Raw genomic sequence first — 25,369 nt, 5'->3', positions numbered from 1 at the left:
CGTCTGTTCCCAGCAAATGCAGTGTATTGGACTGAAGAGAAGCTCCTGTTTTACTTAGTTTCCAATACTGAGTTGAACTAGATATGCCCCGTTTGTGTAGGAATCACAGTTCTTTTGTTCTGAGCTAGCTCACTGTACTGGCCCTATAGGAAACACAGTAGAGTGCAAGAGTGCCTGTTTCTCAAAAGCAGAGTGTTTTTCTGGTAAGGCCGACTGGGGTTCAATACAACTTCCTAAACGGAGTTGAAGCACATTCAGTTTCAAGTTCTAGCATTAAGTGTTAATTCAGGGTTAGAACACCACTAGTGTGCTTTTCTGGCCATAAACAGTGCAAATAGCACTCGCGTCTGTTCCCAGCAAATGCAGTGTATTTGACTGAAGAGAAGCTCCTGTTTTACTTAGTTTCCAATACTGAGTTGAACTAGATATGCCCCGTTTGTGTAGGAAGCACAGTTCTTTTGTTCTGAGCTAGCTCACTGTACTGGCCCTATAGGAAACACAGTAGAGTGCAAGAGTGCCTGTTTCTCAAAAGCAGAGTGTTTTTCTGGTAAGGCCGACTGGGGTTCAATACAACTTCCTAAACGGAGTTGAAGCACATTCAGTTTCAAGTTCTAGCCTTAAGTGTTAATTCAGGGTAAGAACACCACTAGTGTGCTTTTCTGGCCATAAACAGTGCAAATAGCACTCGCGTCTGTTCCCAGCAAATGCAGTGTATTGGACTGAAGAGAAGCTCCTGTTTTACTTAGTTTCCAATACTGAGTTGAACTAGATATGCCCCGTTTGTGTAGGAAGCACAGTTCTTTTGTTCTGAGCTAGCTCACTGTACTGGCCCTATAGGAAACACAGTAGAGTGCAAGAGTGCCTGTTTCTCAAAAGCAGAGTGTTTTTCTGGTAAGGCCGACTGGGGTTCAATACAACTTCCTAAACGGAGTTGAAGCACATTCAGTTTCAAGTTCTAGCCTTAAGTGTTAATTCAGGTTAAGAACACCACTAGTGTGCTTTTCTGGCCATAAACAGTGCAAATAGCACTCGCGTCTGTTCCCAGCAAATGCAGTGTATTGGACTGAAGAGAAGCTCCTGTTTTACTTAGTTTCCAATACTGAGTTGAACTAGATATGCCCCGTTTGTGTAGGAAGCACAGTTCTTTTGTTCTGAGCTAGCTCACTGTACTGGCCCTATAGGAAACACAGTAGAGTGCAAGAGTGCCTGTTTCTCAAAAGCAGAGTGTTTTTCTTGTAAGGCCGACTGGGGTTCAATACAACTTCCTAAACGGAGTTGAAGCACATTCAGTTTCAAGTTCTAGCATTAAGTGTTAATTCAGGGTAAGAACACCACTAGTGTGCTTTTCTGGCCATAAACAGTGCAAATAGCACTCGCGTCTGTTCCCAGCAACTGCAGTGTATTGGACTGAAGAGAAGCTCCTGTTTTACTTAGTTTCCAATACTGAGTTGAACTAGATATGCCCCGTTTGTGTAGGAAGCACAGTTCTTTTGTTCTGAGCTAGCTCACTGTACTGGCCCTATAGGAAACACAGTAGAGTGCAAGAGTGCCTGTTTCTCAAAAGCAGAGTGTTTTTCTGGTAAGGCCGACTGGGGTTCAATACAACTTCCTAAACGGAGTTGAAGCACATTCAGTTTCAAGTTCTAGCATTAAGTGTTAATTCAGGGTTAGAACACCACTAGTGTGCTTTTCTGGCCATAAACAGTGCAAATAGCACTCGCGTCTGTTCCCAGCAAATGCAGTGTATTGGACTGAAGAGAAGCTCCTGTTTTACTTAGTTACCAATACTGAGTTGAACTAGATATGCCCCGTTTGTGTAGGAAGCACAGTTCTTTTGTTCTGAGCTAGCTCACTGTACTGGCCCTATAGGAAACACAGTAGAGTGCAAGAGTGCCTGTTTCTCAAAAGCAGAGTGTTTTTCTTGTAAGGCCGACTGGGGTTCAATACAACTTCCTAAACGGAGTTGAAGCACATTCAGTTTCAAGTTCTAGCCTTAAGTGTTAATTCAGGGTAAGAACACCACTAGTGTGCTTTTCTGGCCATAAACAGTGCAAATAGCACTCGCGTCTGTTCCCAGCAAATGCAGTGTATTGGACTGAAGAGAAGCTCCTGTTTTACTTAGTTTCCATTACTGAGTTGAACTAGATATGCCCCGTTTGTGTAGGAAGCACAGTTCTTTTGTTCTGAGCTAGCTCACTGTACTGGCCCTATAGGAAACACAGTAGAGTGCAAGAGTGCCTGTTTCTCAAAAGCAGAGTGTTTTTCTTGTAAGGCCGACTGGGGTTCAATACAACTTCCTAAACGGAGTTGAAGCACATTCAGTTTCAAGTTCTAGCCTTAAGTGTTAATTCAGGGTAAGAACACCACTAGTGTGCTTTTCTGGCCATAAACAGTGCAAATAGCACTCGCGTCTGTTCCCAGCAAATGCAGTGTATTGGACTGAAGAGAAGCTCCTGTTTTACTTAGTTTCCAATACTGAGTTGAACTAGATATGCCCCGTTTGTGTAGGAAGCACAGTTCTTTTGTTCTGAGCTAGCTCACTGTACTGGCCCTATAGGAAACACAGTAGAGTGCAAGAGTGCCTGTTTCTCAAAAGCAGAGTGTTTTTCTGGTAAGGCCGACTGGGGTTCAATACAACTTCCTAAACGGAGTTGAAGCACATTCAGTTTCAAGTTCTAGCATTAAGTGTTAGTTCAGGGATAGAACACCACTAGTGTGCTTTTCTGGCCATAAACAGTGCAAATAGCACTCGCGTCTGTTCCCAGCAAATGCAGTGTATTGGACTGAAGAGTAGCTCCTGTTTTACTTAGTTTCCAATACTGAGTTGAACTAGATATGCCCCGTTTGTGTAGGAAGCACAGTTCTTTTGTTCTGAGCTAGCTCACTGTACTGGCCCTATAGGAAACACAGTAGAGTGCAAGAGTGCCTGTTTCTCAAAAGCAGAGTGTTTTTCTTGTAAGGCCGACTGGGGTTCAATACAACTTCCTAAACGGAGTTGAAGCACATTCAGTTTCAAGTTCTAGCCTTAAGTGTTAATTCAGGGTAAGAACACCACTAGTGTGCTTTTCTGGCCATAAACAGTGCAAATAGCACTCGCGTCTGTTCCCAGCAAATGCAGTGTATTGGACTGAAGAGAAGCTCCTGTTTTACTTAGTTTCCAATACTGAGTTGAACTAGATATGCCCCGTTTGTGTAGGAAGCACAGTTCTTTTCTTCTGAGCTAGCTCACTGTACTGGCCCTATAGGAAACACAGTAGAGTGCAAGAGTGCCTGTTTCTCAAAAGCAGAGTGTTTTTCTGGTAAGGCCGACTGGGGTTCAATACAACTTCCTAAACGGAGTTGAAGCACATTCAGCTTCAAGTTCTAGCCTTAAGTGTTAATTCAGGGTAAGAACACCACTAGTGTGCTTTTCTGGCCATAAACAGTGCAAATAGCACTCGCGTCTGTTCCCAGCAACTGCAGTGTATTGGACTGAAGAGAAGCTCCTGTTTTACTTAGTTTCCAATACTGAGTTGAACTAGATATGCCCCGTTTGTGTAGGAAGCACAGTTCTTTTGTTCTGAGCTAGCTCACTGTACTGGCCCTATAGGAAACACAGTAGAGTGCAAGAGTGCCTGTTTCTCAAAAGCAGAGTGTTTTTCTTGTAAGGCCGACTGGGGTTCAATACAACTTCCTAAACGGAGTTGAAGCACATTCAGTTTCAAGTTCTAGCCTTAAGTGTTAATTCAGGGTAAGAACACCACTAGTGTGCTTTTCTGGCCATAAACAGTGCAAATAGCACTCGCGTCTGTTCCCAGCAAATGCAGTGTATTGGACTGAAGAGAAGCTCCTGTTTTACTTAGTTTCCAATACTGAGTTGAACTAGATATGCCCCGTTTGTGTAGGAAGCACAGTTCTTTTGTTCTGAGCTAGCTCACTGTACTGGCCCTATAGGAAACACAGTAGAGTGCAAGAGTGCCTGTTTCTCAAAAGCAGAGTGTTTTTCTGGTAAGGCCGACTGGGGTTCAATACAACTTCCTAAACGGAGTTGAAGCACATTCAGTTTCAAGTTCTAGCATTAAGTGTTAGTTCAGGGATAGAACACCACTAGTGTGCTTTTCTGGCCATAAACAGTGCAAATAGCACTCGCGTCTGTTCCCAGCAAATGCAGTGTATTGGACTGAAGAGTAGCTCCTGTTTTACTTAGTTTCCAATACTGAGTTGAACTAGATATGCCCCGTTTGTGTAGGAAGCACAGTTCTTTTGTTCTGAGCTAGCTCACTGTACTGGCCCTATAGGAAACACAGTAGAGTGCAAGAGTGCCTGTTTCTCAAAAGCAGAGTGTTTTTCTTGTAAGGCCGACTGGGGTTCAATACAACTTCCTAAACGGAGTTGAAGCACATTCAGTTTCAAGTTCTAGCCTTAAGTGTTAATTCAGGGTAAGAACACCACTAGTGTGCTTTTCTGGCCATAAACAGTGCAAATAGCACTCGCGTCTGTTCCCAGCAAATGCAGTGTATTGGACTGAAGAGAAGCTCCTGTTTTACTTAGTTTCCAATACTGAGTTGAACTAGATATGCCCCGTTTGTGTAGGAAGCACAGTTCTTTTCTTCTGAGCTAGCTCACTGTACTGGCCCTATAGGAAACACAGTAGAGTGCAAGAGTGCCTGTTTCTCAAAAGCAGAGTGTTTTTCTGGTAAGGCCGACTGGGGTTCAATACAACTTCCTAAACGGAGTTGAAGCACATTCAGCTTCAAGTTCTAGCCTTAAGTGTTAATTCAGGGTAAGAACACCACTAGTGTGCTTTTCTGGCCATAAACAGTGCAAATAGCACTCGCGTCTGTTCCCAGCAACTGCAGTGTATTGGACTGAAGAGAAGCTCCTGTTTTACTTAGTTTCCAATACTGAGTTGAACTAGATATGCCCCGTTTGTGTAGGAAGCACAGTTCTTTTGTTCTGAGCTAGCTCACTGTACTGGCCCTATAGGAAACACAGTAGAGTGCAAGAGTGCCTGTTTCTCAAAAGCAGAGTGTTTTTCTGGTAAGGCCGACTTGGGTTCAATACAACTTCGTAAACGGAGTTGAAGCACATTCAGTTTCAAGTTCTAGCCTTAAGTGTTAATTCAGGGTAAGAACACCACTAGTGTGCTTTTCTGGCCATAAACAGTGCAAATAGCACTCGCGTCTGTTCCCAGCAAATGCAGTGTATTGGACTGAAGAGAAGCTCCTGTTTCACTTAGTTTCCAATACTGAGTTGAACTAGATATGCCCCGTTTGTGTAGGAAGCACAGTTCTTTTGTTCTGAGCTAGCTCACTGTACTGGCCCTATAGGAAACACAGTAGAGTGCAAGAGTGCCTGTTTCTCAAAAGCAGAGTGTTTTTCTTGTAAGGCCGACTGGGGTTCAATACAACTTCCTAAACGGAGTTGAAGCACATTCAGTTTCAAGTTCTAGCCTTAAGTGTTAATTCAGGGTAAGAACACCACTAGTGTGCTTTTCTGGCCATAAACAGTGCAAATAGCACTCGCGTCTGTTCCCAGCAAATGCAGTGTATTGGACTGAAGAGAAGCTCCTGTTTTACTTAGTTTCCAATACTGAGTTGAACTAGATATGCCCCGTTTGTGTAGGAAGCACAGTTCTTTTGTTCTGAGCTAGCTCACTGTACTGGCCCTATAGGAAACACAGTAGAGTGCAAGAGTGCCTGTTTCTCAAAAGCAGAGTGTTTTTCTTGTAAGGCCGACTGGGGTTCAATACAACTTCCTAAACGGAGTTGAAGCACATTCAGTTTCAAGTTCTAGCATTAAGTGTTAATTCAGGGTAAGAACACCACTAGTGTGCTTTTCTGGCCATAAACAGTGCAAATAGCACTCGCGTCTGTTCCCGGCAAATGCAGTGTATTGGACTGAAGAGAAGCTCCTGTTTTACTTAGTTTCCAATACTGAGTTGAACTAGATATGCCCCGTTTGTGTAGGAAGCACAGTTCTTTTGTTCTGAGCTAGCTCACTGTACTGGCCCTATAGGAAACACAGTAGAGTGCAAGAGTGCCTGTTTCTCAAAAGCAGAGTGTTTTTCTTGTAAGGCCGACTGGGGTTCAATACAACTTCCTAAACGGAGTTGAAGCACATTCAGTTTCAAGTTCTAGCCTTAAGTGTTAATTCAGGGTAAGAACACCACTAGTGTGCTTTTCTGGCCATAAACAGTGCAAATAGCACTCGCGTCTGTTCCCAGCAAATGCAGTGTATTGGACTGAAGAGAAGCTCCTGTTTTACTTAGTTTCCAATACTGAGTTGAACTAGATATGCCCCGTTTGTGTAGGAAGCACAGTTCTTTTGTTCTGAGCTAGCTCACTGTACTGGCCCTATAGGAAACACAGTAGAGTGCAAGAGTGCCTGTTTCTCAAAAGCAGAGTGTTTTTCTTGTAAGGCCGACTGGGGTTCAATACAACTTCCTAAACGGAGTTGAAGCACATTCAGTTTCAAGTTCTAGCCTTAAGTGTTAATTCAGGGTAAGAACACCACTAGTGTGCTTTTCTGGCCATAAACAGTGCAAATAGCACTCGCGTCTGTTCCCAGCAAATGCAGTGTATTGGACTGAAGAGAAGCTCCTGTTTTACTTAGTTTCCAATACTGAGTTGAACTAGATATGCCCCGTTTGTGTAGGAAGCACAGTTCTTTTGTTCTGAGCTAGCTCACTGTACTGGCCCTATAGGAAACACAGTAGAGTGCAAGAGTGCCTGTTTCTCGAAAGCAGAGTGTTTTTCTTGTAAGGCCGACTGGGGTTCAATACAACTTCCTAAACGGAGTTGAAGCACATTCAGTTTCAAGTTCTAGCATTAAGTGTTAATTCAGGGTAAGAACACCACTAGTGTGCTTTTCTGGCCATAAACAGTGCAAATAGCACTCGCGTCTGTTCCCGGCAAATGCAGTGTATTGGACTGAAGAGAAGCTCCTGTTTTACTTAGTTTCCAATACTGAGTTGAACTAGATATGCCCCGTTTGTGTAGGAAGCACAGTTCTTTTGTTCTGAGCTAGCTCACTGTACTGGGCTTATAGGAAACACAGTAGAGTGCAAGAGTGCCTGTTTCTCAAAAGCAGAGTGTTTTTCTTGTAAGGCCGACTGGGGTTCAATACAACTTCCTAAACGGAGTTGAAGCACATTCAGTTTCAAGTTCTAGCCTTAATTGTTAATTCAGGGTAAGAACACAACTAGTGTGCTTTTCTGGCCATAAACAGTGCAAATAGCACTCGCGTCTGTTCCCAGCAAATGCAGTGTATTGGACTGAAGAGAAGCTCCTGTTTTACTTAGTTTCCAATACTGAGTTGAACTAGATATGCCCCGATTGTGTAGGAAGCACAGTTCTTTTGTTCTGAGCTAGCTCACTGTACTGGCCCTATAGGAAACACAGTAGAGTGCAAGAGTGCCTGTTTCTCAAAAGCAGAGTGTTTTTCTTGTTAGGGCGACTGGGGTTCAATACAACTTCCTAAACGGAGTTGAAGCACATTTAGTTTCAAGTTCTAGCATTAAGTGTTAATTCAGGGTAAGAACACCACTAGTGTGCTGTTTTGGCCATAAACAGTGCAAATAGCACTCGCGTCTGTTCCCAGCAAATGCAGTGTACTGGACTGAAGAGAAGCTCCTGTTTTACTTAGCTTCCAATACTGAGCTGAACTAGATATGCCCCGTTTGTGTAGGAAGCACAGTTCTTTTGTTCTGAGCTAGCTCACTGTACTGGCCCTATAGGAAACACAGTAGAGTGCAAGAGTGCCTGTTTCTCAAAAGCAGAGTGTTTTTCTTGTAAGGCCGACTAGGGTTCAATACAACTTCCTAAACGGAGTTGAAGCACATTCAGTTTCAAGTTCTAGCATTAAGTGTTAATTCAGGGTAAGAACACCACTAGTGTGCTTTTCTGGCCATAAACAGTGCAAATAGCACTCGCGTTTGTTCCCAGCAAATGCAGTGTATTGGACTGAAGAGAAGCTCCTGTTTTACTTAGTTTCCAATACTGAGTTGAACTAGATATGCCCCGTTTGTGTAGGAAGCACAGTTCTTTGTTCTGAGCTAGCTCACTGTACTGGCCCTATAGGAAACACAGTAGAGTGCAAGAGTGCCTGTTTCTCAAAAGCAGAGTGTTTTTCTTGTAAGGCCGACTGGGGTTCAATACAACTTCCTAAACGGAGTTGAAGCACATTCAGTTTCAAGTTCTAGCATTAAGTGTTAATTCAGGGTAAGAACACCACTAGTGTGCTTTTTTGGCCATAAACAGTGCAAATAGCACTCGCGTCTGTTCCCAGCAAATGCAGTGTATTGGACTGAAGAGAAGCTCCTGTTTCACTTAGTTTCCAATACTGAGTTGAACTAGATATGCCCCGTTTGTGTAGGAAGCACAGTTCTTTTGTTCTGAGCTAGCTCACTGTACTGGCCCTATAGGAAACACAGTAGAGTGCAAGAGTGCCTGTTTCTCAAAAGCAGAGTGTTTTTCTTGTAAGGCCGACTGGGGTTCAATACAACTTTTTAAACGGAGTTGAAGCACATTCAGTTTCAAGTTCTAGCCTTAAGTGTTAATTCAGGGTAAGAACACCACTAGTGTGCTTTTCTGGCCATAAACAGTGCAAATAGCACTCGCGTCTGTTCCCAGCAAATGCAGTGTATTGGACTGAAGAGAAGCTCCTGTTTTACTTAGTTTCCAATACTGAGTTGAACTAGATATGCCCCGTTTGTGTAGGAAGCACAGTTCTTTTGTTCTGAGCTAGCTCACTGTACTGGCCCTATAGGAAACACAGTAGAGTGCAAGAGTGCCTGTTTCTCAAAAGCAGAGTGTTTTTCTTGTAAGGCCGACTGGGGTTCAATACAACTTCCTAAACGGAGTTGAAGCACATTCAGTTTCAAGTTCCAGCCTTAAGTGTTAATTCAGCGTAAGCACACCACTAGTGTGCTTTTCTGGCCATAAACAGTGCAAATAGCACTCGCGTCTGTTCCCAGCAAATGCAGTGTATTGGACTGAAGAGAAGCTCCTGTTTTACTTAGTTTCCAATACTGAGTTGAACTAGATATGCCCCGTTTGTGTAGGAAGCACAGTTCTTTTGTTCTGAGCTAGCTCACTGTACTGGCCCTATAGGAAACACAGTAGAGTGCAAGAGTGCCTGTTTCTCAAAAGCAGAGTGTTTTTCTTGTAAGGCCGACTGGGGTTCAATACAACTTCCTAAACGGAGTTGAAGCACATTCAGTTTCAAGTTCTAGCCTTAAGTGTTAATTCAGGGTAAGAACACCACTAGTGTGCTTTTCTGGCCATAAACAGTGCAAATAGCACTCGCGTCTGTTCCCAGCAAATGCAGTGTATTGGACTGAAGAGAAGCTCCTGTTTTACTTAGTTTCCAATACTGAGTTGAACTAGATATGCCCCGTTTGTGTAGGAAGCACAGTTCTTTTGTTCTGAGCTAGCTCACTGTACTGGCCCTATAGGAAACACAGTAGAGTGCAAGAGTGCCTGTTTCTCAAAAGCAAAGTGTTTTTCTTGTAAGGCCGACTGGGGTTCAATACAACTTCCTAAACGGAGTTGAAGCACATTCAGTTTCAAGTTCTAGCCTTAAGTGTTAATTCAGGGTAAGAACACCACTAGTGTGCTTTTCTGGCCATAAACAGTGCAAATAGCACTCGCGTCTGTTCCCAGCAAATGCAGTGTATTGGACTGAAGAGAAGCTCCTGTTTTACTTAGTTTCCAATACTGAGTTGAACTAGATATGCCCCGTTTGTGTAGGAAGCACAGTTCTTTTGTTCTGAGCTAGCTCACTGTACTGGCCCTATAGGAAACACAGTAGAGTGCAAGAGTGCCTGTTTCTCAAAAGCAGAGTGTTTTTCTGGTAAGGCCGACTGGGGTTCAATACAACTTCCTAAACGGAGTTGAAGCACATTCAGTTTCAAGTTCTAGCCTTAAGTGTTAATTCAGGGTAAGAACACCACTAGTGTGCTTTTCTGGCCATAAACAGTGCAAATAGCACTCGCGTCTGTTCCCGGCAAATGCAGTGTATTGGACTGAAGAGAAGCTCCTGTTTTACTTAGTTTCCAATACTGAGTTGAACTAGATATGCCCCGTTTGTGTAGGAAGCACAGTTCTTTTGTTCTGAGCTAGCTCACTGTACTGGCCCTATAGGAAACACAGTAGAGTGCAAGAGTGCCTGTTTCTCAAAAGCAGAGTGTTTTTCTTGTAAGGCCGACTGGGGTTCAATACAACTTCCTAAACGGAGTTGAAGCACATTCAGTTTCAAGTTCTAGCCTTAAGTGTTAATTCAGGGTAAGAACACCACTAGTGTGCTTTTCTGGCCATAAACAGTGCAAATAGCACTCGCGTCTGTTCCCAGCAAATGCAGTGTATTGGACTGAAGAGAAGCTCCTGTTTTACTTAGTTTCCAATACTGAGTTGAACTAGATATGCCCCGTTTGTGTAGGAAGCACAGTTCTTTTGTTCTGAGCTAGCTCACTGTACTGGCCCTATAGGAAACACAGTAGAGTGCAAGAGTGCCTGTTTCTCAAAAGCAGAGTGTTTTTCTGGTAAGGCCGACTGGGGTTCAATACAACTTCCTAAACGGAGTTGAAGCACATTCAGTTTCAAGTTCTAGCATTAAGTGTTAATTCAGGGTTAGAACACCACTAGTGTGCTTTTCTGGCCATAAACAGTGCAAATAGCACTCGCGTCTGTTCCCAGCAAATGCAGTGTATTGGACTGAAGAGAAGCTCCTGTTTTACTTAGTTTCCAATACTGAGTTGAACTAGATATGCCCCGTTTGTGTAGGAAGCACAGTTCTTTTGTTCTGAGCTAGCTCACTGTACTGGCCCTATAGGAAACACAGTAGAGTGCAAGAGTGCCTGTTTCTCAAAAGCAGAGTGTTTTTCTTGTAAGGCCTACGGGGGTTCAATACAACTTCCTAAACGGAGTTGAAGCACATTCAGTTTCAAGTTCTAGCATTAAGTGTTAATTCAGGGTAAGAACACCACTAGTGTGCTTTTTTGGCCATAAACAGTGCAAATAGCACTCGCGTCTGTTCCCAGCAAATGCAGTGTACTGGACTGAAGAGAAGCTCCTGTTTTACTTAGTTTCCAATACTGAGTTGAACTAGATATGCCCCGTTTGTGTAGGAAGCACAGTTCTTTTGTTCTGAGCTAGCTCACTGTACTGGCCCTATAGGAAACACAGTAGAGTGCAAGAGTGCCTGTTTCTCAAAAGCAGAGTGTTTTTCTTGTAAGACCGACTGGGGTTCAATACAACTTCCTAAACGGAGTTGAAGCACATTCAGTTTCAAGTTCTAGCATTAAGTGTTAATTCAGGGTAAGAACACCACTAGTGTGCTTTTCTGGCCATAAACAGTGCAAATAGCACTCGCGTCTGTTCCCAGCAAATGCAGTGTGTTGGACTGAAGAGAAGCTCCTGTTTTACTTAGTTTCCAATACTGAGTTGAACTAGATATGCCCCGTTTGTGTAGGAAGCACAGTTCTTTTGTTCTGAGCTAGCTCACTGTACTGGCCCTATAGGAAACACAGTAGAGTGCAAGAGTGCCTGTTTCTCAAAAGCAGAGTGTTTTTCTTGTAAGGCCGACTGGGGTTCATACAACTTCCTAAACGGAGTTGAAGCACATTCAGTTTCAAGTTCTAGCCTTAAGTGTTAATTCAGGGTAAGAACACCACTAGTGTGCTTTTCTGGCCATAAACAGTGCAAATAGCACTCGCGTCTGTTCCCAGCAAATGCAGTGTATTGGACTGAAGAGAAGCTCCTGTTTTACTTAGTTTCCAATACTGAGTTGAACTAGATATGCCCCGTTTGTGTAGGAAGCACAGTTCTTTTGTTCTGAGCTAGCTCACTGTACTGGCCCTATAGGAAACACAGTAGAGTGCAAGAGTGCCTGTTTCTCAAAAGCAGAGTGTTTTTCTTGTAAGGCCGACTGGGGTTCAATACAACTTCCTAAACGGAGTTGAAGCACATTCAGTTTCAAGTTCTAGCATTAAGTGTTAATTCAGGGTAAGAACACCACTAGTGTGCTTTTCTGGCCATAAACAGTGCAAATAGCACTCGCGTCTGTTCCCGGCAAATGCAGTGTATTGGACTGAAGAGAAGCTCCTGTTTTACTTAGTTTCTAATACTGAGTTGAACTAGATATGCCCCGTTTGTGTAGGAAGCACAGTTCTTTTGTTCTGAGCTAGCTCACTGTACTGGCCCTATAGGAAACACAGTAGAGTGCAAGAGTGCCTGTTTCTCAAGAGCAGAGTGTTTTTCTGGTAAGGCCGACTGGGGTTCAATACAACTTCCTAAACGGAGTTGAAGCACATTCAGTTTCAAGTTCTAGCCTTAATTGTTAATTCAGGGTAAGAACACCACTAGTGTGCTTTTCTGGCCATAAACAATGCAAATAGCACTCGCGTCTGTTCCCAGCAAATGCAGTGTATTGGACTGAAGAGAAGCTCCTGTTTTAGTTAGTTTCCAATACTGAGTTGAACTAGATATGCCCCGATTGTGTAGGAAGCACAGTTCTTTTGTTCTGAGCTAGCTCACTGTACTGGCCCTATAGGAAACACAGTAGAGTGCAAGAGTGCCTGTTTCTCAAAAGCAGAGTGTTTTTCTTGTAAGGCCGACTGGGGTTCAATACAACTTCCTAAACAGAGTTGAAGCACATTCAGTTTCAAGTTCTAGCATTAAGTGTTAATTCAGGGTAAGAACACCACTAGTGTGCTTTTCTGGCCATAAACAGTGCAAATAGCACTGGCGACTGTTCCCAGCAAATGCAGTGTATTGGACTGAAGAGAAGCTCCTGTTTTAGTTAGTTTCCAATACTGAGTTGAACTAGATATGCCCCGATTGTGTAGGAAGCACAGTTCTTTTGTTCTGAGCTAGCTCACTGTACTGGCCCCATAGGAAACACAGTAGATTGCAAGAGTGCCTGTTTCTCAAAAGCAGAGTGTTTTTCTTGTAAGGCCGACTGGGGTTCAATACAACTTCCTAAACGGAGTTGAAGCACATTCAGTTTCAAGTTCTAGCATTAAGTGTTAATTCAGGGTAAGAACACCACTAGTGTGCTTTTCTGGCCATAAACAGTGCAAATAGCACTCGCGTCTGTTCCCAGCAAATGCAGAGTATTGGACTGAAGAGAAGCTCCTGTTTTACTTAGTTTCCAATACTGAGTTGAACTAGATATGCCCCGTTTGTGTAGGAAGCACAGTTCTTTTGTTCTGAGCTAGCTCACTGTACTGGCCCTATAGGAAACACAGTAGAGTGCAAGAGTGCCTGTTTCTCAAAAGCAGAGTGTTTTTCTTGTAAGGCCGACTGGGGTTCAATACAACTTCCTAAACGGAGTTGAAGCACATTCAGTTTCAAGTTCTAGCCTTAAGTGTTAATTCAGGGTAAGAACACCACTAGTGTGCTTTTCTGGCCATAAACAGTGCAAATAGCACTCGCGTCTGTTCCCAGCAAATGCAGTGTATTGGACTGAAGAGAAGCTCCTGTTTTACTTAGTTTCCAATACTGAGTTGAACTAGATATGCCGCGTTTGTGTAGGAAGCACAGTTCTTTTGTTCTGACTAGCTCACTGTACTGGCCCTATAGGAAACACAGTAGAGTGCAAGAGTGCCTGTTTCTCAAAAGCAGAGTGTTTTTCTTGTAAGGCCTACTGGGGTTCAATACAACTTCCTAAACGGAGTTGAAGCACATTCAGTTTCAAGTTCTAGCATTAAGTGTTAATTCAGGGTAAGAACACCACTAGTGTGCTTTTTTGGCCATAAACAGTGCAAATAGCACTCGCGTCTGTTTCCAGCAAATGCAGTGTACTGGACTGAAGAGAAGCTCCTGTTTTACTTAGTTTCCAATACTGAGTTGAACTAGATATGCCCCGTTTGTGTAGGAAGCACAGTTCTTTTGTTCTGAGCTAGCTCACTGTACTGGCCCTATAGGAAACACAGTAGAGTGCAAGAGTGCCTGTTTCTCAAAAGCAGAGTGTTTTTCTTGTAAGGCCGACTGGGGTTCAATACAACTTCCTAAACGGAGTTGAAGCACATTCAGTTTCAAGTTCTAGCATTAAGTGTTAATTCAGGGTAAGAACACCACTAGTGTGCTTTTCTGGCCATAAACAGTGCAAATAGCACTCGCGTCTGTTCCCAGCAAATGCAGTGTATTGGACTGAAGAGAAGCTCCTGTTTTACTTAGTTTCCAATACTGAGTTGAACTAGATATGCCCCGTTTGTGTAGGAAGCACAGTTCTTTTGTTCTGAGCTAGCTCACTGTACTGGCCCTATAGGAAACACAGTAGAGTGCAAGAGTGCCTGTTTCTCAAAAGCAGAGTGTTTTTCTTGTAAGGCCGACTGGGGTTCAATACAACTTCCTAAACGGAGTTGAAGCACATTCAGTTTCAAGTTCTAGCATTAAGTGTTAATTCAGGGTAAGAACACCACTAGTGTGATTTTCTGGCCATAAACAGTGCAAATAGCACTCGCGTCTGTTCCCAGCAAATGCAGTGTGTTGGACTGAAGAGAAGCTCCTGTTTTACTTAGTTTCCATTACTGAGTTGAACTAGATATGCCCCGTTTGTGTAGGAAGCACAGTTCTTTTGTTCTGAGCTAGCTCACTGTACTGGCCCTATAGGAAACACAGTAGAGTGCAAGAGTGCCTGTTTCTCAAAAGCAGAGTGTTTTTCTTGTAAGGCCGACTGGGGTTCAATACAACTTCCTAAACGGAGTTGAAGCACATTCAGTTTCAAGTTCTAGCCTTAAGTGTTAATTCAGGGTAAGAACACCACTAGTGTGCTTTTCTGGCCATAAACAGTGCAAATAGCACTCGCGTCTGTTCCCAGCAAATGCAGTGTATTGGACTGAAGAGAAGCTCCTTTTTTACTTAGTTTCCAATACTGAGTTGAACTAGATATGCCCCGTTTGTGTAGGAAGCACAGTTCTTTTGTTCTGAGCTAGCTCACTGTACTGGCCCTATAGGAAACACAGTAGAGTGCAAGAGTGCCTGTTTCTCAAAAGCAGAGTGTTTTTCTTGTAAGGCCGACTGGGGTTCAATACAACTTCCTAAACGGAGTTGAAGCACATTCAGTTTCAAGTTCTAGCATTAAGTGTTAATTCAGGGTAAGAACACCACTAGTGTGCTTTTCTGGCCATAAACAGTGCAAATAGCACTCGCGTCTGTTCCCGGCAAATGCAGTGTATTGGACTGAAGAGAAGCTCCTGTTTTACTTAGTTTCCAATACTGAGTTGAACTAGATATGCCCCGTTTGTGTAGGAAGCACAGTTCTTTTGTTCTGAGCTAGCTCACTGTACTGGCCCTATAGGAAACACAGTAGAGTGCAAGAGTGCCTGTTTCTCAAAAGCAGAGTGTTTTTCTTGTAAGGCCGACTGGGGTTCAATACAACTTCCTAAACGGAGTTGAAGCACATTCAGTTTCAAGTTCTAGCATTAAGTGTTAATTCAGGGTAAGAACACCACTAGTGTGCTTTTCTGGCCATAAACAGTGCAAATAGCACTCGCGTCTGTTCCCAGCAAATGCAGTGTGTTGGACTGAAGAGAAGCTCCTGTTTTACTTAGTTTCCAATACTGAGTTGAACTAGATATGCCCCGTTTGTGTAGGAAGCACAGTTCTTTTGTTCTGAGCTAGCTCACTGTACTGGCCCTATAGGAAACACAGTAGAGTGCAAGAGTGCCTGTTTCTCAAAAGCAGAGTGTTTTTCTTGTAAGGCCGACTGGGGTTCAATACAACTTCCTAAACGGAGTCGAAGCACATTCAGTTTCAAGTTCTAGCCTTAAGTGTTAATTCAGGGTAAGAACACCACTAGTGTGCTTTTCTGGCCATAAACAGTGCAAATAGCACTCGCGTCTGTTCCCAGCAAATGCAGTGTATTGGACTGAAGAGAAGCTCCTGTTTTACTTAGTTTCCAATACTGAGTTGAACTAGATATGCCCCGTTTGTGTAGGAAGCACAGTTCTTTTGTTCTGAGCTAGCTCACTGTACTGGCCCTATAGGAAACACAGTAGAGTGCAAGAGTGCCTGTTTCTCAAAAGCAGAGTGTTTTTCTGGTAAGGCCGACTGGGGTTCAACACAACTTCCTAAACGGAGTTGAAGCACATTCAGTTTCAAGTTCTAGCATTAAGTGTTAATTCAGGGTAAGAACACCACTAGTGTGCTTTTCTGGCCATAAACAGTGCAAATAGCACTCGCGTCTGTTCCCGGCAAATGCAGTGTATTGGACTGAAGAGAAGCTCCTGTTTTACTTAGTTTCTAATACTGAGTTGAACTAGATATGCCCCGTTTGTGTAGGAAGCACAGTTCTTTTGTTCTGAGCTAGCTCACTGTACTGGCCCTATAGGAAACATAGTAGAGTGCAAGAGTGCCTGTTTCTCAAGAGCAGAGTGTTTTTCTTGTAAGGCCGACTGGGGTTCAATACAACTTCCTAAACGGAGTTGAAGCACATTCAGTTTCAAGTTCTAGCCTTAATTGTTAATTCAGGGTAAGAACACCACTAGTGTGCTTTTCTGGCCATAAACAGTGCAAATAGCACTCGCGTCTGTTCCCAGCAAATGCAGTGTATTGGACTGAAGAGAAGCTCCTGTTTTACTTAGTTTCCAATACTGAGTTGAACTAGATATGCCCCGATTGTGTAGGAAGCACAGTTCTTTTGTTCTGAGCTAGCTCACTGTACTGGCCCTATAGGAAACACAGTAGAGTGCAAGAGTGCCTGTTTCTCAAAAGCAGAGTGTTTTTCTTGTAAGGCCGACTGGGGTTCAATACAACTTCCTAAACGGAGTTGAAGCACATTCAGTTTCAAGTTCTAGCCTTAAGTGTTAATTCAGGGTAAGAACACCACTAGTGTGCTTTTCTGGCCATAAACAGTGCAAATAGCACTCGCGTCTGTTCCCAGCAAATGCAGTGTATTGGACTGAAGAGAAGCTCCTGTTTTACTTAGTTTCCAATACTGAGTTGAACTAGATATGCCCCGATTGTGTAGGAAGCACAGTTCTTTTGTTCTGAGCTAGCTCACTGTACTGGCCCCATAGGAAACACAGTAGATTGCAAGAGTGCCTGTTTCTCAAAAGCAGAGTGTTTTTCTTGTAAGGCCGACTGGGGTTCAATACAACTTCCTAAACGGAGTTGAAGCACATTCAGTTTCAAGTTCTAGCATTAAGTGTTAATTCAGGGTAAGAACACCACTAGTGTGCTTTTCTGGCCATAAACAGTGCAAATAGCACTCGCGTCTGTTCCCAGCAAATGCAGTGTATTGGACTGAAGAGAAGCTCCTGTTTTACTTAGTTTCCAATACTGAGTTGAACTAGATATGCCCCGTTTGTGTAGGAAGCACAGTTCTTTTGTTCTGAGCTAGCTCACTGTACTGGCCCTATAGGAAACACAGTAGAGTGCAAGAGTGCCTGTTTCTCAAAAGCAGAGTGTTTTTCTTGTAAGGCCGACTGGGGTTCAATACAACTTCCTAAACGGAGTTGAAGCACATTCAGTTTCAAGTTCTAGCATTAAGTGTTAATTCAGGGTAAGAACACCACTAGTGTGCTTTTTTGGCCATAAACAGTGCAAATAGCACTCGCGTCTGTTCCCAGCAAATGCAGTGTACTGGACTGAAGAGAAGCTCCTGTTTTACTTAGTTTCCAATACTGAGTTGAACTAGATATGCCCCGTTTGTGTAGGAAGCACAGTTCTTTTGTTCTGAGCTAGCTCACTGTACTGGCCCTATAGGAAACACAGTAGAGTGCAAGAGTGCCTGTTTCTCAAAAGCAGAGTGTTTTTCTTGTAAGGCCGACTGGGGTTCAATACAACTTCCTAAACGGAGTTGAAGCACATTCAGTTTCAAGTTCTAGCATTAAGTGTTAATTCAGGGTAAGAACACCACTAGTGTGCTTTTCTGGCCATAAACAGTGCAAATAGCACTCGCGTCTGTTCCCAGCAAATGCAGTGTATTGGACTGAAGAGAAGCTCCTGTTTTACTTAGTTTCCAATACTGAGTTGAACTAGATATGCCCCGTTTGTGTAGGAAGCACAGTTCTTTTGTTCTGAGCTAGCTCACTGTACTGGCCCTATAGGAAACATAGTAGAGTGCAAGAGTGCCTGTTTCTCAAGAGCAGAGTGTTTTTCTTGTAAGGCCGACTGGGGTTCAATACAACTTCCTAAACGGAGTTGAAGCACATTCAGTTTCAAGTTCTAGCCTTAATTGTTAATTCAGGGTAAGAACACCACTAGTGTGCTTTTCTGGCCATAAACAGTGCAAATAGCACTCGCGTCTGTTCCCAGCAAATGCAGTGTATTGGACTGAAGAGAAGCTCCTGTTTTAGTTAGTTTCCAATACTGAGTTGAACTAGATATGCCCCGATTGTGTAGGAAGCACAGTTCTTTTGTTCTGAGCTAGCTCACTGTACTGGCCCTATAGGAAACACAGTAGAGTGCAAGAGTGCCTGTTTCTCAAAAGCAGAGTGTTTTTCTTGTAAGGCCGACTGGGGTTCAATACAACTTCCTAAACGGAGTTGAAGCACATTCAGTTTCAAGTTCTAGCCTTAAGTGTTAATTCAGGGTAAGAACACCACTAGTGTGCTTTTCTGGCCATAAACAGTGCAAATAGCACTCGCGTCTGTTCCCAGCAAATGCAGTGTATTGGACTGAAGAGAAGCTCCTGTTTTACTTAGTTTCCAATACTGAGTTGAACTAGATATGCCCCGATTGTGTAGGAAGCACAGTTCTTTTGTTCTGAGCTAGCTCACTGTACTGGCCCCATAGGAAACACAGTAGATTGCAAGAGTGCCTGTTTCTCAAAAGCAGAGTGTTTTTCTTGTAAGGCCGACTGGGGTTCAATACAACTTCCTAAACGGAGTTGAAGCACATTCAGTTTCAAGTTCTAGCATTAAGTGTTAATTCAGGGTAAGAACACCACTAGTGTGCTTTTCTGGCCATAAACAGTGCAAATAGCACTCGCGTCTGTTCCCAGCAAATGCAGAGTATTGGACTGAAGAGAAGCTCCTGTTTTACTTAGTTTCCAATACTGAGTTGAACTAGATATGCCCCGTTTGTGTAGGAAGCACAGTTCTTTTGTTCTGAGCTAGCTCACTGTACTGGCCCTATAGGAAACACAGTAGAGTGCAAGAGTGCCTGTTTCTCAAAAGCAGAGTGTTTTTCTTGTAAGGCCGACTGGGGTTCAATACAACTTCCTAAACGGAGTTGAAGCACATTCAGTTTCAAGTTCTAGCCTTAAGTGTTAAATCAGGGTAAGAACACCACTAGTGTGCTTTTCTGGCCATAAACAGTGCAAATAGCACTCGCGTCTGTTCCCAGCAAATGCAGTGTATTGGACTGAAGAGAAGCTCCTGTTTTACTTAGTTTCCAATACTGAGTTGAACTAGATATGCCCCGATTGTGTAGGAAGCACAGTTCTTTTGTTCTGAGCTAGCTCACTGTACTGGCCCCATAGGAAACACAGTAGATTGCAAGAGTGCCTGTTTCTCAAAAGCAGAGTGTTTTTCTTGTAAGGCCGACTGGGGTTCAATACAACTTCCTAAACGGAGTTGAAGCACATTCAGTTTCAAGTTCTAGCATTAAGTGTTAATTCAGGGTAAGAACACCACTAGTGTGCTTTTCTGGCCATAAACAGTGCAAATAGCACTCGCGTCTGTTCCCAGCAAATGCAGAGTATTGGACTGAAGAGAAGCTCCTGTTTTACTTAGTTTCCAATACTGATTTGAACTAGATATGCCCCGTTTGTGTAGGAAGCAAAGTTCTTTTGTTCTGAGCTAGCTCACTGTACTGGCCCTATAGGAAACACAGTAGAGTGCAAGAGTGCCTGTTTCTCAAAAGCAGAGTGTTTTTCTTGTAAGGCCGACTGGGGTTCAATACAACTTCCTAAACGGAGTTGAAGCACATTCAGTTTCAAGTTCTAGCATTAAGTGTTAATTCAGGGTAAGAACACCACTAGTGTGCTTTTCTGGCCATAAACAGTGCAAATAGCACTCGCGTCTGTTCCCGGCAAATGCAGTGTATTGGACTGAAGAGAAGTTCCTGTTTTACTTAGTTTCCAATACTGAGTTGAACTAGATATGCCCCGTTTGTGTAGGAAGCACAGTTCTTTTGTTCTGAGCTAGCTCACTGTACTGGCCCTATAGGAAACACAGTAGAGTGCAAGAGTGCCTGTTTCTCAAAAGCAGAGTGTTTTTCTTGTAAGGCCGACTGGGGTTCAATACAACTTCCTAAACGGAGTTGAAGCACATTCAGTTTCAAGTTCTAGCCTTAATTGTTAATTCAGGGTAAGAACACAACTAGTGTGCTTTTCTGGCCATAAACAGTGCAAATAGCACTCGCGTCTGTTCCCAGCAAATGCAGTGTATTGGACTGAAGAGAAGCTCCTGTTTTACTTAGTTTCCAATACTGAGTTGAACTAGATATGCCCCGATTGTGTAGGAAGCACAGTTCTTTTGTTCTGAGCTAGCTCACTGTACTGGCCCTATAGGAAACACAGTAGAGTGCAAGAGTGCCTGTTTCTCAAAAGCAGAGTGTTTTTCTTGTAAGGCCGACTGGGGTTCAATACAACTTCCTAAACGGAGTTGAAGCACATTCAGTTTCAAGTTCTAGCATTAAGTGTTAATTCAGGGTAAGAACACCACTAGTGTGCTTTTCTGGCCATAAACAGTGCAAATAGCACTCGCGTCTGTTCCCAGCAAATGCAGTGTATTGGACTGAAGAGAAGCTCCTGTTTTACTTAGTTTCCAATACTGAGTTGAACTAGATATGCCCCGTTTGTGTAGGAAGCACAGTTCTTTTGTTCTGAGCTAGCTCACTGTACTGGCCCTATAGGAAACACAGTAGAGTGCAAGAGTGCCTGTTTCTCAAAAGCAGAGTGTTTTTATGGTAAGGCCGACTGGGGTTCAATACAACTTCCTAAACGGAGTTGAAGCACATTCAGTTTCAAGTTCTAGCATTAAGTGTTAATTCAGGGTTAGAACACCACTAGTGTGCTTTTCTGGCCATAAACAGTGCAAATAGCACTCGAGTCTGTTCCCAGCAAATGCAGTGTATTGGACTGAAGAGAAGCTCCTGTTTTACTTAGTTTCCAATACTGAGTTGAACTAGATATGCCCCGTTTGTGTAGGAAGCACAGTTCTTTTGTTCTGAGCTAGCTCACTGTACTGGCCCTATAGGAAACACAGTAGAGTGCAAGAGTGCCTGTTTCTCAAAAGCAGAGTGTTTTTCTGGTAAGGCCGACTGGGGTTCAATACAACTTCCTAAACGGAGTTGAAGCACATTCAGTTTCAAGTTCTAGCCTTAAGTGTTAATTCAGGGTAAGAACACCACTAGTGTGCTTTTTTGGCCATAAACAGTGCAAATAGCACTCGCGTCTGTTCCCAGCAAATGCAGTGTACTGGACTGAAGAGAAGCTCCTGTTTTACTTAGTTTCCAATACTGAGTTGAACTAGATATGCCCCGTTTGTGTAGGAAGCACAGTTCTTTTGTTCTGAGCTAGCTCACTGTACTGGCCCTATAGGAAACACAGTAGAGTGCAAGAGTGCCTGTTTCTCAAAAGCAGAGTGTTTTTCTTGTAAGGCCGACTGGGGTTCAATACAACTTCCTAAACGGAGTTGAAGCACATTCAGTTTCAAGTTCTAGCATTAAGTGTTAATTCAGGGTAAGAACACCACTAGTGTGCTTTTCTGGCCATAAACAGTGCAAATAGCACTCGCGTCTGTTCCCAGCAAATGCAGTGTATTGGACTGAAGAGAAGCTCCTGTTTTACTTAGTTTCCAATACTGAGTTGAACTAGATATGCCCCGTTTGTGTAGGAAGCACAGTTCTTTTGTTCTGAGCTAGCTCACTGTACTGGCCCTATAGGAAACACAGTAGAGTGCAAGAGTGCCTGTTTCTCAAAAGCAGAGTGTTTTTCTGGTAAGGCCGACTGGGGTTCAATACAACTTCCTAAACGGAGTTGAAGCACATTCAGTTTCAAGTTCTAGCCTTAAGTGTTAATTCAGGGTAAGAACACCACTAGTGTGCTTTTCTGCACATAAACAGTGCAAATAGCACTCGCGTCTGTTCCCAGCAAATGCAGTGTATTGGACTGAAGAGAAGCTCCTGTTTTACTTAGTTTCCAATACTGAGTTGAACTAGATATGCCCCGTTTGTGTAGGAAGCACAGTTCTTTTGTTCTGAGCTAGCTCACTGTACTGGCCCTATAGGAAACACAGTAGAGTGCAAGAGTGCCTGTTTCTCAAAAGCAGAGTGTTTTTCTTGTAAGGCCGACTGGGGTTCAATACAACTTCCTAAACGGAGTTGAAGCACATTCAGTTTCAAGTACTAGCATTAAGTGTTAATTCAGGGTAAGAACACCACTAGTGTGCTTTTCTGGCCATAAACAGTGCAAATAGCACTCGCGTCTGTTCCCAGCAAATGCAGTGTATTGGACTGAAGAGAAGCTCCTGTTTTACTTAGTTTCCAATACTGAGTTGAACTAGATATGCCCCGTTTGTGTAGGAAGCACAGTTCTTTTGTTCTGAGCTAGCTCACTGTACTGGCCCTATGGGAAACACAGTAGAGTACAAGAGTGCCTGTTTCTCAAAAGCAGAGTGTTTTTCTTGTAAGGCCGACTGGGGTTCAATACAACTTCCTAAACGGAGTTGAAGCACATTCAGTTTCAAGTTCTAGCCTTAATTGTTAATTCAGGGTAAGAACACAACTAGTGTGCTTTTCTGGCCATAAACAGTGCAAATAGCACTCGCGTCTGTTCCCAGCAAATGCAGTGTATTGGACTGAAGAGAAGCTCCTGTTTCACTTAGTTTCCAATACTGAGTTGAACTAGATATGCCCCGATTGTGTAGGAAGCACAGTTCTTTTGTTCTGAGCTAGCTCACTGTACTGGCCCTATAGGAAACACAGTAGAGTGCAAGAGTGCCTGTTTCTCAAAAGCAGAGTGTTTTTCTTGTAAGGCCGACTGGGGTTCAATACAACTTCCTAAACGGAGTTGAAGCACATTCAGTTTCAAGTTCTAGCATTAAGTGTTAATTCAGGGTAAGAACACCACTAGTGTGCTTTTCTGGCCATAAACAGTGCAAATAGCACTGGCGACTGTTCCCAGCAAATGCAGTGTATTGGACTGAAGAGAAGCTCCTGTTTTACTTAGTTTCCAATACTGAGTTGAACTAGATATGCCCCGTTTGTGTAGGAAGCACAGTTCTTTTGTTCTGAGCTAGCTCACTGTACTGGCCCCATAGGAAACACAGTAGATTGCAAGAGTGCCTGTTTCTCAAAAGCAGAGTGTTTTTCTTGTAAGGCCGACTGGGGTTCAATACAACTTCCTAAACGGAGTTGAAGCACATTCAGTTTCAAGTTCTAGCCTTAAGTGTTAATTCAGGGTAAGAACACCACTAGTGTGCTTTTCTGGCCATAAACAGTGCAAATAGCTCTCGCGTCTGTTCCCAGCAAATGCAGTGTATTGGACTGAAGAGAAGCTCCTGTTTTACTTAGTTTCCAATACTGAGTTGAACTAGATATGCCCCGTTTGTGTAGGAAGCACAGTTCTTTTGTTCTGAGCTAGCTCACTGTACTGGCCCTATAGGAAACACAGTAGAGTGCAAGAGTGCCTGTTTCTCAAAAGCAGAGGGTTTTTCTTGTAAGGCCGACTGGGGTTCAATACAACTTCCTAAACGGAGTTGAAGCACATTCAGTTTCAAGTTCTAGCCTTAAGTGTTAATTCAGGGTAAGAACACCACTAGTGTGCTTTTCTGGCCATAAACAGTGCAAATAGCACTCGCGTCTGTTCCCAGCAAATGCAGTGTATTGGACTGAAGAGAAGCTCCTGTTTTACTTAGTTTCCAATACTGAGTTGAACTAGATATGCCCCGTTTGTGTAGGAAGCACAGTTCTTTTGTTCTGAGCTAGCTCACTGTACTGGCCCTATAGGAAACACAGTAGAGTGCAAGAGTGCCTGTTTCTCAAAAGCAGAGTGTTTTTCTTGTAAGGCCGACTGGGGTTCAATACAACTTCCTAAACGGAGTTGAAGCACATTCAGTTTCAAGTTCTAGCCTTAAGTGTTAATTCAGGGTAAGAACACCACTAGTGTGCTTTTCTGGCCATAAACAGTGCAAATAGCACTCGCGTCTGTTCCCAGCAAATGCAGTGTATTGGACTGAAGAGAAGCTCCTGTTTTACTTAGTTTCCAATACTGAGTTGAACTAGATATGCCCCGTTTGTGTAGGAAGCACAGTTCTTTTGTTCTGAGCTAGCTCACTGTACTGGCCCTATAGGAAACACAGTAGAGTGCAAGAGTGCCTGTTTCTCAAAAGCAGAGTGTTTTTCTGGTAAGGCCGACTGGGGTTCAATACAACTTCCTAAACGGAGTTGAAGCACATTCAGTTTCAAGTTCTAGCCTTAAGTGTTAATTCAGGGTAAGAACACCACTAGTGTGCTTTTCTGGCCATAAACAGTGCAAATATCACTCACGTCTGTTCCCAGCAAATGCAGTGTATTGGACTGAAGAGAAGCTCCTGTTTTACTTAGTTTCCAATACTGAGTTGAACTAGATATGCCCCGTTTGTGTAGGAAGCACAGTTCTTTTGTTCTGAGCTAGCTCACTGTACTGGCCCTATAGGAAACACAGTAGAGTGCAAGAGTGCCTGTTTCTCAAAAGCAGAGTGTTTTTCTTGTAACGCCGACTGGGGTTCAATACAACTTCCTAAACGGAGTTGAAGCACATTCAGTTTCAAGTTCTAGCCTTAAGTGTTAATTCAGGGTAAGAACACCACTAGTGTGCTTTTCTGGCCATAAACAGTGCAAATAGCACTCGCGTCTGTTCCCAGCAAATGCAGTGTATTGGACTGAAGAGAAGCTCCTGTTTTACTTAGTTTCCAATACTGAGTTGAACTAGATATGCCCCGTTTGTGTAGGAAGCACAGTTCTTTTGTTCTGAGCTAGCTCACTGTACTGGCCCTATAGGAAACACAGTAGAGTGCAAGAGTGCCTGTTTCTCAAAAGCAGAGTGTGTTTTTCTTGTAAGGCCGACTGGGGTTCAATACAACTTCCTAAACGGAGTTGAAGCACATTCAGTTTCAAGTTCTAGCCTTAAGTGTTAATTCAGGGTAAGAACACCACTAGTGTGCTTTTCTGGCCATAAACAGTGCAAATAGCACTCGCGTCTGTTCCCAGCAAATGCAGTGTATTTGACTGAAGAGAAGCTCCTGTTTTACTTAGTTTCCAATACTGAGTTGAACTAGATATGCCCCGTTTGTGTAGGAAGCACAGTTCTTTTGTTCTGAGCTAGCTCACTGTACTGGCCCTATAGGAAACACAGTAGAGTGCAAGAGTGCCTGTTTCTCAAAAGCAGAGTGTTTTTCTTGTAAGGCCGACTGGGGTTCAATACAACTTCCTAAACGGAGTTGAAGCACATTCAG

Source organism: Peromyscus maniculatus, chromosome 13 (assembly GCF_049852395.1).
Source record: "Peromyscus maniculatus bairdii isolate BWxNUB_F1_BW_parent chromosome 13, HU_Pman_BW_mat_3.1, whole genome shotgun sequence".
Classification (NCBI taxonomy): domain Eukaryota; kingdom Metazoa; phylum Chordata; class Mammalia; order Rodentia; family Cricetidae; genus Peromyscus; species Peromyscus maniculatus.
This window is presented reverse-complemented; position numbering follows the sequence as displayed.